General features: G+C 39.4%; 1 long non-coding RNA gene across 2 annotated transcripts in view; it reads left to right on the top strand.

Moving 5' to 3' along the window:
- LOC149774616 (uncharacterized) overlaps nt 1-8963 on the top strand; it is a 120854-nt gene extending 111891 nt beyond the window's left edge. Inside the window, exons 6-7 of one of the 2 annotated variants that reach the window (XR_016416769.1) lie at nt 8294-8400; nt 8853-8963. This is a non-coding gene — a long non-coding RNA (uncharacterized LOC149774616). Of the gene's footprint in view, nt 1-8293; nt 8830-8852 lie in introns of those variants that run through there. The other variant, XR_016416767.1, reaches the window with a different exon arrangement.
- Nucleotides 8964-13315: the final 4352 nt, after the last annotated feature.

Genomic DNA, 13315 nt, shown 5'->3' with positions numbered 1-13315 from the left:
CATGGGAGAAAGAAAAAAAACTATTCACTCTAGGGACAAGGGAAATTGAACATGGGGAATAAATCGTGGGACTGTCTTGGGACTAGGGGAAATGGAACAGGGTCGGGACCCTATTTTAATAAGGTCCCGACCTGATGGGTCTATGAAAATGGAACAGGCGAAAATTGAAACAGGGAGGGGTCTCTATTTTTTTATTATTTTTTTAAACAAAAAAATAAAAAAAGGGGTAGGCAATTGAAAGTCAAGATCTTTTCGAGAGATAGGAATGGCCCTGAAAAGGGCCTTTGGTTTTATGTTAATATACCCTTAACATAAAGGGCATCTGTGACATCTTCTTCTTGACCTTAGGCTGTGCCTGACTGCAGGACCATAGATTAAGACTCTTTTGAGGCATCCTTGATGCTCCACATAAGATTCTTCGCATCCACAGGCTGGTGTCTGTCCTGTGGAAACTGTCCAGTTGGATCGGACATACATTGATATGTCCGTCCGGAACATCATCGAAGACACAAGCGTTGAAGATTGTACATCGGTCCACATGTTGGGGTGCTGAGTAACGGGTGAAGGAATGCAGTGAACTGTACTTATTTATAGGGGGAGGAAGGATTGAAACGGATTGAGTTTGTTGACCAATCCAAACACGCGTTACAAAATTCAGTCAGCCCACGTCCAATCCGAAGAGAGCAGTCTGTGACGTCACATAGTCTATATAGATTCGCTAGCGCCTGTGCGTAGTCAATCTAAGCGACAGTTTTTCAACATGACGGAAACTCAGAAAACGATCAGTTTGGGTGCACTGATGGTGGAGACTACCCAAGGGAACCCAGACTTACTTTCAGAAGAGGTGAATTGGGATTTTGTGGATTTTTTTACCTTGCAAGAATTTGTTCCTGAACCTTCGTCACCTTCTCCTTCATTACCGCACATGGAAAATTTTAGACAGAGACAGAAAGAAGAATTGGAGAAATTTATACAACAGCAAAAGGAAGCGGAACAAGCTTTTCTCCTACAGCAACAGCAGCAAGAAGAAGAGGTAAGAAAAAAACAAGAAGAAGAAGACGCAGCAGCAAAGAAACAAGGGTGTCAAAATCAAACGGTCACGGTACTGTTAGACATTTTAGTTAAGAAGTCTGAAACAGATGTATCAGACTTCTTTATTACGGCCGAAGAGAATACGACCTTCCCAAGCTAAACACTCCAACCCTGTGACTACGCCTACTGCACCATCCTTAGTGATTTCAATGAAATCATCATCAACAGTACGCAGTCCAGAAGTAGGCCTTGGCCATGGCAAAGGCTTAAGACAGTTAAAGTTGATTGTTTAAACTCACCCCTTACACCAAAAAAGGCCCTTTTCAGGGCCATCCACGTCTCTCGAAAAGAGATAGGTTTTCAATTGCCAATAACTAAAAAAAAAAATTTTACCCAATAGTACCTGTCTGTGTATGAGTGTGCGTGAGTGTAGGTTCTTATTTTAAAATCAGAACCCAAAGACACTTACCTTTTATAATTAATTTATTCTTTTATAAATATTTACAATTCACAGTTCACAACAGAGCACTTTAAAAAGTTCATAGACTTATTCTGTCTCATTGTTCACTCTCTGTTTTTTTAATTTCTTCACCGTCATAGTCTTTTCCTCCTCTTCCTCCTCACTTTCTTCCCTTCTTTTCTTCTCCTGTTTCTTTTTCTTCACCTGTCTGTTTTCTTCCTCTTCTTCTTCCTCTTCCTCTGAAGAATCCCTCTCTTCTTCTGACTCCTCTTGTTTCTTTTTTGGGCAGTCTGGTGACCAATGTCCTTTTTCTTGACAATAATAACAGGTATCTTGACTTTTGTCTCTTCTAACCCCTTTTTTTTCTTTTTTGACGGTCTGGACACTCTGAAGACCAATGCCCTTTCTTCTGACAGATATAGCAAGTATCTTGACTTTTATCTTGAAAGGAAGGAGAGTAGTCCCTCGGCTGGTCTGAAGAGAATTTTCTAATGACCCCTCGGAAAGCTCTGATGAAACGTTCAATCTTGGTAGTCTCTTCCATTGTTGTGCTCAGTTTGAGAGTGAAATGAATAGTGAAAGGACAAGACACATACCCTTTATATACGCTGGTCTGCTATGACTATAAATTAATCCATGGTGTTTAAACTTTAGTCATTTGACTTTTTGCTATCGAGATGAAATGATCCAATTCATTTGAGAAGAAAGAAGAAGAAAGTAAGAGGCAGAAACGTGATCTATCGCCTCGTACTAGGGCTGAAGTCTTGGCACAAATTCATGCCAGTGATTTTGAAGAGGACATGAGTGAACCAGAATCCAAACCCTCTAAACAAAGTTTACCACCCTTAGTCAACCCTGAAAAGTACTATGACATTCGAGAGACGGAAAAGCGTCCCTCTAGAAAATTTAGAACTACGGCTTACAAATACACAGTGAAGTTTAAAGATTTCAAGTCTGAAGTACTGTTAGAGAAAGCAAAAGGGTTCATCACCGACATGTGGGATTCTTTGCTCACCACACTCAAGCGACAATGTCAACCCAAAGAAGATGATCGCTTGAGACTTTCCATACAACATGACGGCTTGAAATCCCCTGTTTGGATCGAGTTTAGCAGCCCTGCAGAATTGACCACTTCCAAAGTCATGGACAAGATTCAACAAGTGCAACAATCTAATGACCAGTTTGACATCACCGATGGAAAAGCCACACTGGACATGACCCACGTCTCTCCTCCTCAAGGGACCGGACAATGCAGAAAGACCTTATTGGTCAACAACCTTCGCATTACCAAAACAAGTCTTGTCCAAATTAACAATTTTCAAGACCACATGTGTTTAGCCCGAGCCATCGTGGTGGGATGAACCTATGCCGACAAGAACGACACGGTAGAATGGAAAAGAGCCTGGGAGAACATTCGAAAATCGAACCGAGCCAAACAACGAAATGAAGCAGAACTTCTGTTACAACAAGCATGCCTGTCCAAAGACACATCCTGTGGCATTCCTGAGATGCAAAAATTGCAAGATGCCCTAGCTCCACGATACACCTTGAAAGTGCACCCTCAAGAAGTGCGCGGGTCTCTGTTGTTTCGAGGGAAAGACTTTAAGGATGGAAAATACATTCACCTCTATCATCACGATGACCATTTCGATACCATTACCACTATCACTGGATTCCTGGGATACAAATATTACTGTGAGAAATGTGACTTATGATGGTTATAATAATCGAGAGCAACACAAACATTGTGGATCGAAATGCTCAGGATGTTTGGCCTCTCAACCCTGTCTGAGCGAAGGGCAAGAACCAGTGCATTGTCCTGCTTGTCTGCGCACATTTGTCAGCCCTGCCTGTTACCAACAACATCTGAAGATGCAAGGTTCACAGAAGAAATGTGCTTGTCAACTCCTGAGATTGTGCCCAATGTGTGGACAAGGTCTATGTATCAACAGTACCAAGGCACACGTATGTTCAGGAAAGAAAAAATGTCACATTTGTCACTGCATTGTGGACTTGGAACACCAATGCTACATACAAAAATACCAATCCCAACCAGAGAAAGAGGATGGTCACAAGAAGAAGAAAGGCAATTTCATCTTTTTCGATTTCGAATGCATGCAAGAGATCAGTATTCACATTCCTAATTTCTGCGTGGCTCATCGAGCGTGCGAGAAGTGATTCAAGAACCTATCTTGAGTTATTGCCCTCACTGCAGTAAGATTCCTGGAGGGCGTGAAAAAATCTTTCAAGGACCGAACACACTAGCCGATTTCACACAATGGGTCTTAGACCCCATCGACAAGACGTGGAGCCAAGAGGACATCGAACATTATTATGGAGATTGTCATTGTCATGCCACGGTGATGGCTCACAATTTCTCCGGATATGATGGACAGTTTCTTTTGAGATGTTATACGGAACGTGGCATCGAGCGTCCTAAAATCACTTTGAACGGAGCCAAAATCATTTTCATGCAAGTGGGACAAGTGCAGTTTAAAGATTCGATGAGCTACTTAGCCATGCCTTTGAGTCGAATGCCTAAAATGTTTGGAATGACAGAAATGGCTAAAGGGTACTTTCCACACTTTTTCAATACAGAAGCCAATCAACACGCCGTTCTACCCCATTTGCCTCAGGCTCACTATTACGACCCTGACAACATGCGTACCGAACGAGAAACTTTCTACGCTTGGTACCAGGCTCATGCCTCCGACCCTTTCGACTTTCAGGAAGAAATGCTAAAGTATCGTCGTTCCGACATGGACATTTTACGGCGATGCTGTGGAAAATTTCGAGAACTGTTCATGGAACACGGAGGGGTTGATCATTTAAAAGAGGCTTGCACCATTGCCAAAGCGTGTTCCTTAGTCTACCGACAACGATTCATGCTTGAAAACACTGTGGCTGTCATCAGTCCTCGAACGACCAACTATGTCAAACGTCAATACTCGGTCAAAGCCCCATGCTGGTTGCATTACTTGTGCGACAAGGAAGACAAATGGATTCAGCATGCCCGCAACGGACAGGGCGAAAGATCATCGGAATGCATTCGGTCAATGGCTGGGACTTAGAAAACCCCAAGATCATGTACGAGTTTAACGGTTGCTTATTTCACGGATGTCCCGTCTGTTACCCTGACCGCGGCACTAAAAATCAGTTCTTACAACGAACCATGGAAGACTTGTACCAGGCCATTTGTCAGCCACGCCTAAAGTTAGAACAGGAAGGATACCAAGTGGTGGAAATGTGGGAACACAAATACAATCACCGTTTGAACACCGATCCCGAGTTTAAACGCCTCATGGAAAGTTACCAGTTCATGGACCCCCTGAACCCAAGTAATAGTTTGTACGGAGGAAGGACCAATGCCACCTGTTTGCTGTACCAAGCTGACGAAGAGAAAGGAGAAGAAATCATATACTTGGACGTGTGTTCACTGTATCCCTACGTGTGCAAATATTGTTGCTTTCCTGCAGGGCACCCACAATTGTTCACCGAACACATCGACCTAAAAAACATTCGACAATACGAAGGCTTGATCAAGTGCAAAGTTTTGCCTCCCACGAATCTATACCATCCCGTCTTACCTCACCATTGCCAAGGCAAACTTATGTTTCCTTTGTGCCGTACTTGTGCTGAAACGTGCAACCAAGATCAACCTTGTCATCACACCCAGGAAGAACGGGCCTTGACGGGGACATGGGTCAGCGTAGAATTGTTCAAAGCTCTGAACATGGGATACCAACTGTTAGAAGTGTACGAAATTTGCCACTTTCCCAAGACACAATAATTCCACAAGGGTGACCCCACGCAGAAAGGCATTTTCGCAGACTACGTGGATGCCTTTTTGAAACTGAGCAAGAAGCCAGTGGCTATCTGTCCTGGTGTCACACTCCTGAAGACCAAAAGACATTCAGAGAGAAATTCTGGGCACAAGAAGGCATTACTTCAGATCACATTGAGAAAAACGAAGGCAGGCGATCGTTTGCCAAAGTGATGTTAAATTGCTTGTGGGGTAAAATGGCACAATGACCGTGTTTACCCAAGACGGAGTATTTGACCGAACCTTCCCGCTACTTTCAGATGATTCACGACAAAGCCAAATTCATGAAACACGTGGACGTCGTTCGTGAGGATTTGATCTTGGTGAATTACGAAGAAGATCTGAACTTTGTAGAAGATGACCCCTTTGGAAATGTCATCATTGCAGCTTACATGACAGCTCATGCTCGCTTAAAATTGTACGAAGCTTTAGAACTGTTAGGGGAACGTGTCTTGTACTTTGACATGGACAGTTGCATCTATATCGATCACCCGAGTCAACAGCACCCTGACATCGAAGGAGACCGTTTAGGAGCCTGGACAGACAAGTACCCCGATGACAAGATTCTAAGTTTCGTTAGTGGTGGTCCCAAAAATTACGGCTACGAATACTGGGCCAAACAAGGAGAAGTGCACACGAAGTGTAAAGTGAAAGGACTTACTCTGAATTATCGTACCAGTCGAGTGGTCAACTTTGGCATATTGAAAGAAGCCTTGCAGTCTAGAGATAGTGACCACCTATCAACCCAACAAGATTGTACGTTTACCCACACACCACATCGTCAGTCGACCCTTGGAAAAAGTCTATCAAATCGTGTAGCAGAAGCGAGTGCGGCTTCCCACCCACTTTACTTTGCCGTATGGACATGTCGGTATAAAACATTGGTTGTAAGAGGATAGCCACCCACCAGAAGGATGACTTCGCCGCAGCAAGAATCGAGTGAGAAATCCAGTGAGAACTCCAAGTTCAAACCCTACCATTTTCCAAGCTTCTTACCTGACTATTGTGATTGTGCCCGTCGATTGGACATGTTTCAAAAATGGCCTACGGATAGGGAAGGATTACCTTCTTCGTATGTTTTAGCTAGAACAGGATTTGTCTACTTCGGACCTGAGTCAGGATTGGGATACGAAGTACAGTGTTTCGCTTGCGGACTGAAGTTACGAATGGATCTATGTATCTACAAAGATTCAGCTATTCTGGAACATACTCGATGGTCTCCACACTGCCCTTACCTTTCAATGGCCTTTCCACCCATTAAACTACGGTACAATTATGACGGTACCTTAGAGACGGTACCTTCCAAAACTAGACGTAAACACATTGCATCCTATTTCATTGTTGTTTCTTTTCCACATAATAGCTTATTTTTTATAAAATGTTAAACTTTACTAATCTTTTTTCAAGATCACTTTAGTTTGCAAAAATACATCTTGTCATTTATTGGCATTCTACATTGAATTTTGTAAACTAGCTATAAACCTGACCTAATTACTCAACTGCTGACAGAAACAGTCTACAGTAAATGTATTTCATTTCTATAGCTCGATGGATAAACATTACATCTTTTAAAGCTGTGCACAGAATAGGCCGACATATCACGAGTCAGGAAAACATGGGGGTGGTATCCCCTGTGTCCAAAATTAATATCATTTTGAATAGAATATTCTAGTGACAATTGCCTCTTTTCAAATGGTAAGCACTGCTTTTTTTTATTTTCATCAATCTGTCAAATTCGGTATGCATTTTGCTTTAATATTTGAGATGGAAACCTTAGGTGCATAGAAATGTCAGACAGCATTGTACATCATGGATGGTGTCCAACATACTTTTATGATCATAAAACAAAATCCCATTTTTTAGTTATGGCCACTGATTTAAAAAATATTCATCCAAGCTAAATATAATAATAATAATAATGAGGACTTTGTATAGCGCCTAATCTTTAGAAGCTCTAAGCGCTTTGCAACATTAGACAACATAAAAACATACACAATGATATGATTACAAAAACAAACACCATGAAATTAGAAAACATAAAAAACATGCTGAGAATATTTAAGGTAGTTAACATTATTAAGTCATTAAGTTTGTTTTTGTAGTCAGAATAAGTAGTTTTGAGAGCACTCTTGAATGGGATCACTGCGTCTTTGTGTCTAAGTTCAGTGGGCAATTCATTCCATGTTGCTGGGCCCTGGTATGCAAAAGAATGCTGTCCATGTGACTTTGTTTTCATAGTGAGAATAATGAGTATATGATTGTCGGAAGAGGAGTGTAAGTATCTTGCTTGTGTGTACACATAGGTGAGGTCGGATAGGTATGTTGGACTAGAGTCTGTCAGTGAAACGTAGCACAGAGAACTAATGTTGTGTTTGATTCTGGATCGAATGGATAGCCAGTGTTGGGTACAGAGCAGCAGGGAGGTGTGCTCTGATTGTGGTACTCTAAGTATGATCCAAGCAGCTATGTTTTGAACTTTTTGAAGTCTCTGCAGTAGATATTAAGATGAACCAGACAGAATTGAGTTACCATAGTCCAGTCTTGAAAGCAGTAATGAACACACAAGTGTTTTAGTGGCATCAACTGAAAGATATCTGAGAATGGAGCTGATGCGTCTCAGCTCAAGATACGCAGCCTTGCATATGTTCATGACATGTTGGTGCAATGTGAGAGTACTGTCCAGAGTAACACCTAGGTTTTGTACTGATTGTGTGAATTTAATGTTGGTGTTGCTGATATTTATTGTGTGAGGTAAAGGATGTGAATGAGAAAGTCTTTGATAAGTAAGTATGGCTTGATTTAAATTGTGTTTTTCATGTGACTTGCCAGAGATTTTTAAATGAATTGATAAAGTAACTTGAGACACATTTCAAAGTACATGTTTTAAAAATATTCCATTGATTATTGCTGGCATTTAGAAAAATGCAATGCATCCTTTGTTGTGAAACTTATTTTAAAACATTGTATTACTCATGCAGAAGCCTGCTTGAAAACTAATGGCAAAGCAAAGGCAAATGGAATGGAAGAGACCATATCAGAGACCCTCAAATATGCACCCAACCAACGCAGAATGATAAAAAACAAGGTAGTCCAAATGACTCTTATTTCATCAATATTGGATTCAGTTTCGTCTTTTAAAGCATAGTATTTGCAAAGCGGATGCATTTCTAAACTGATAACAAAATCAGCTTATCCTATTGCCCAGGACTATCAGAGCTAGAGTCCAGCTAACTACAATATGCATATATCTTGTCTGATCGGACAAGTGCCTCCATTTGGAATTTTTATTCACATGAAATATTTGGATGAAATAAATTCATCTTTGTGCAGATTGATTGCACCATCCACTTGCCAGAAATGACAAGTAAGTGCAAAGTTATCTTGTATCATGGCTTAACGATAGTAAGGGAAGCACAAGTGCAGTGAAGAAAATTTCATACATTTTTATAATGCTGATTAACATGACTTCTGCATATGTAACTAGTGCTGAGATGATATGACTTTATTTAAGCATTACAATTTTGTTTTAATTTGCAGGTGCCTGAGCAGAAGAAGTAATAGATAAACTTTACAGTGGAGTTGGAGACTGATTCTGATTCATAATCTTAATTAAATCTAGAAAATAAACATTAAAGTCATATTAAAATATCTGTTGTATTGTTTCCTTCTTTTATTTTTCTCTTAAAAACAAATGTCTGAACCTTTAGTCTGTAAATTCAGTGGATTCCTTATCAGCCCATCTACTTTTACTTTACACCATGCTACTTTAAAAAAAAAATGAATTATCCCCATTGGGGTAGGTCCCCCCAACCCCCCACCCTACTTTGTCAACTTACCTGCCACATTTAAATCTAATGGAAGGCCCTGCTGTAAAGCCTGTTAGTAAAACTACCCAACAAGAGGATTTCATACATTTGAAACTCCTAGATGGATGGTAATGTTTTCATTTTTGTAATGTAGATTTGGACATTCTTGCCACCAGTATGGAATATGTGTTTCAGAAACACAAGCAGCTTTCATCAGATTTGCATATAGGTTTTATATGTTGTGAGTATGTTGTAGGAAGTTTTTTTAAATAACATCATATGAGATGATGCCAGTGGAAATGGCAGAAAAGTGTCTGTATTGTTCACCAACTACACCTTGTTCTTACAAAATGTGGCTGTTACACATTCCCATGATGATGTCACTGACAGCCATCAGTGAGGAATGCCCCAACAAGCATAATACAAATTGCTTCCATTGTAATTGTTACAAATCCATTCTGACCACTCCGGTGTCCTAGTGGTTAGAGCGTCCGCCTCAGAAGCGGGAGGTCATGGGTTCAAACCCCAGCCAAGTCATACCAAAGACTTACAAAAATGGTATTAACAGCTACCTCGCTAGACGCTCAGCATTAAGAGGTTAGTGTTAGGACTGATCGGCCTGGTGTCAGGATAATGTGACTGGGTGCAACATCATACTACATGTTTGCAGCATGATGCCCCAGTGCTATACATCACTATAAACTGCCACACTGCAGACATCGTAGCAATATGACTGAAAAATTATTCAAGCTACGTTAAAAATCCAATCACACACACACAATTCCATTCTACGATCCAGAACCAACACTAATTCCGTACTACAGTTCTTGCATTTCAATCCAATTTTGCTTTTGAAATGTAGTGCCACTCAATTCATAATGAACCCATTCATTTCAAACACTCGCAAATACTTATTATTCCTGTCTACAACTGAAAAATATCTATATAAAAAAACGTGTAACTGTGTTTTATGCAAGGGCATGGAGATGCACAAAAACTTGCACCTGAAGCTTGAATAAAACCCCGACTGTGGATAAGACTTTACCCATCGATTACCCCAGCTTGGGGATAAATTCCGACCGTGGCGATTTATTATATATCCTATGACTGCTCCAGCTTGAGGGCAAAATCCAAGCACATCCCTAAAAAGATAACAAGTATAGCGGCTCTTTACCTTCTGTAAAAGCCACTTGAGCTTCCTGATGCTGTTGTATCTGCCATTTGACAGAATCACGAATGTGGATATATTTCTTAATTGCCTCTAGTTGTTGAGTTAGTTTAGCTGTATGAAATTCCTTTGTGCAGACTCACTCATTATTAATATTACAACAGTGATTTAATTACACATCACCTGTCAGCACACCGATGATAAGTCAGTTATTTTATAACACACCAACAAGCTTGCCCCTTGCACCCCACCCTTTTTTTTTTATTTGGGCACCTGTGGACATGAATCTGCAAGGCTCAAATTGTCATTTTTAATATAAGATCTCAACATTTTTAAGGCCTTAATTTTAAAGACATCCTTAAAACCCCCAAAAGGTTATCAACTGGATCACCAGCCTTCGTTTAGAGTAACAGCAAGTATATATATATATTTAGGTCTAAGGAAACACAATAAAAATGTTTGATTTAACAATGACATATTTGCCTCAGGTCTGTGATCCTGAAGTGAATATTAACTGTCCATTTATTTTCTTGGCTTTTCTTTACTAGGAAATTGATTATAGAGATTTCTGCAATGGTGAAGGCAATGTAAAAATTGGTTACTATAACATACTTTTTACGCCATGTTTGAAAAAATAAATCCAATGGAAAGGTTATAGTCTGAAAATCTTCATTAAATTAAGTTAATATAGGGAAAAAACTTTAAGAGTTCATAAATATTTTTCAGTGCTGAATAAAGATATAACATAACACTTTCTGCTGTGATTTTAATAGTTTCTGAGAGCATGAAAAATTTCTAGAACTATAATGTATAAATGTTTTCAAAAGATTATATTAATATGAGGGAAAAATCTGTTGTGAAATAAACTGACAAGATCTTGTATGAATTCATGTTATCTTTAAATATGATATTTGTGTGAAAATATCTGGAAGAAAAAACAAGATGGTGCCACTCACACATACAATGTGGTTGCCACAGTAGCCATATTAAGAAACTTTTTATCGCTACTTCTGAATGGATAATTGTGTCAGCGTGTCAACATGTGTACAAAATACTTATGTTGATGTCTAGCAGGTCCTGAATGAGAATTATGGTGCTGTACAGACATCCTATAAGGCCACCAATGTGGCCATCCTGAAAATCTTGGTATAACTACTTCTCCTGAATGAATCGTCATATCAGTGAAAGACTTCTTATGTCTAGTTGGACGTAAATGAAAATAGTGCCAATCTAACCTCCAATATGGCTGTTTTAATGGGCATCTGGAAAACCCCTTCCTTGCTACTTCTCCTAGATGGCTGGTCATTTTGACATTGTGCTTTCACTAGATGACCTATTTGATGTCTGGTTGGCCGTAAATGGAACTATGCATATGGTTTTGATGTCTAGTTGGTCCTAAATGTGGTTTTTGCTGCTCATAAACTTCTAATGGTATTATAGTTGGTTCCTTAATGAAACTGCTGTACAAAACTAAAAGGCCTTCTCACTTTCTGTCAAGTTGGATACAATTATCTTTACCAGCTAGGATTTCTTGATCCTCTTTTTTATACATCAACCCTTCGCATATGTAGTTAGCTAAAACAGTATTTTGAACAATTAATTGCCCTCTTGCAAATACAATCCCAATTGCATGCTTTTACCAGTGTGAGAGCTCCTTATATAAGTAGCTAAGTATTCAGTAACTGAATTTCCACATCCACATGCATCAACTCAGAATTAAAAGTTGCAAAACATATACAAATTTGAAAATCTTGAGACATGTGTCACTTTGCATGGTGGGTGTTATGATTTAAATGCAACAAGGAAATTGAATTAGGGTTAATTTCTTTAAGCTGTATTCAATCATGGGGCCCTGGATTATAGAATGGTCTAGGCATACACATCACTAATCAACTCTCTCTAGTCCAACCAATGTGTGTATATGAGAAAGCTTGCCAGTAGCGTTATGTGTGTTGATTTCTTCCAATAAATATGTTGGCTGCCATGTAAAGTCTATGATGTCCTGAAAAATGGTGTTAAGCTCCATACAAGCAAGCTAAACAATCAATGATATAATGGAACAGTAGACACCATTTTAGCTAAATATGCCAAGAATTGATTTAGAGACTTGGTTAGTGATGATGACTTAAAATTGGCAAGGGATTAAAAAGATAAAATAAATGACCTTTCATGGCACTGTAATATAACAAATGAGGAAAAACAAAAGTTTATTGCATTTGAACCTTTTGTTTTTTCACAGTTTCAATTTAAGTCATAAGGCCCCTTATTTTGCCTTACCAAACATATAGCAAGTTATTACCTCAAGCCCTAGCACTAATAATGCCTCACAAGTAAGCAGTCTTTTATGAAGTCTCAGGTCTGAGTATATGTCTAGCAATACTTATGTCCAGTTTGTTTATAAAATTCTTTCTCACATGGTACAGTTTTCAGAGAGACACGATAAATTCAACAAGTGTGGTAATGAAGGGACAGGCATTCTTTATTTATGCACACATCCCAAAGGGACATTGCTATGTTTGAATCAACACTGAACTGAAGAATGGAGCATCAGCTGCATCAATTAAAATATTGTGGCCCACACAAAATACTGCAAGGACTATAATCAATTTATGAGTGCAATGGGCATGAATTACTGTAGCAGACTGGAGGAAGTAATCCGAATTTATTAATATCTTGAAGCTAAATATAGTAAAGTTTTCATCTATAATCTGTGGAATCATTTTTGCACACAGTTTGCAGGATTTGTCTTTGGGTCATCGTTTTTCTTTTTCTTCATCTTTCTAGCTTATGGTATCTTGATAAGTCTTATGGTGCCGTGCAACTGCACTTGATGATTACCACAGCCAGTGACACTGTATCAAATCTTCTGGGATCAGATGATTCAATGCAAATTCCACATAACCTATCACCATCCTCATGTTTGCCATCTGACTTACTAAGTTATTTTGCCTAAATAATAATAAAAACAATCTGGTCTGATGTATTGATAGCGTTCTGAATGACCATAATATATTCTCTGTATCTAT

The sequence above is a fragment of the Sinohyriopsis cumingii genome, unplaced genomic scaffold, assembly GCF_028554795.1.
Source record: "Sinohyriopsis cumingii isolate HCF-2022 unplaced genomic scaffold, ASM2855479v2 utg000160l, whole genome shotgun sequence".
Taxonomy (NCBI): Eukaryota; Metazoa; Mollusca; class Bivalvia; order Unionida; family Unionidae; genus Sinohyriopsis; species Sinohyriopsis cumingii.
This window is presented reverse-complemented; position numbering and strand designations above follow the sequence as displayed.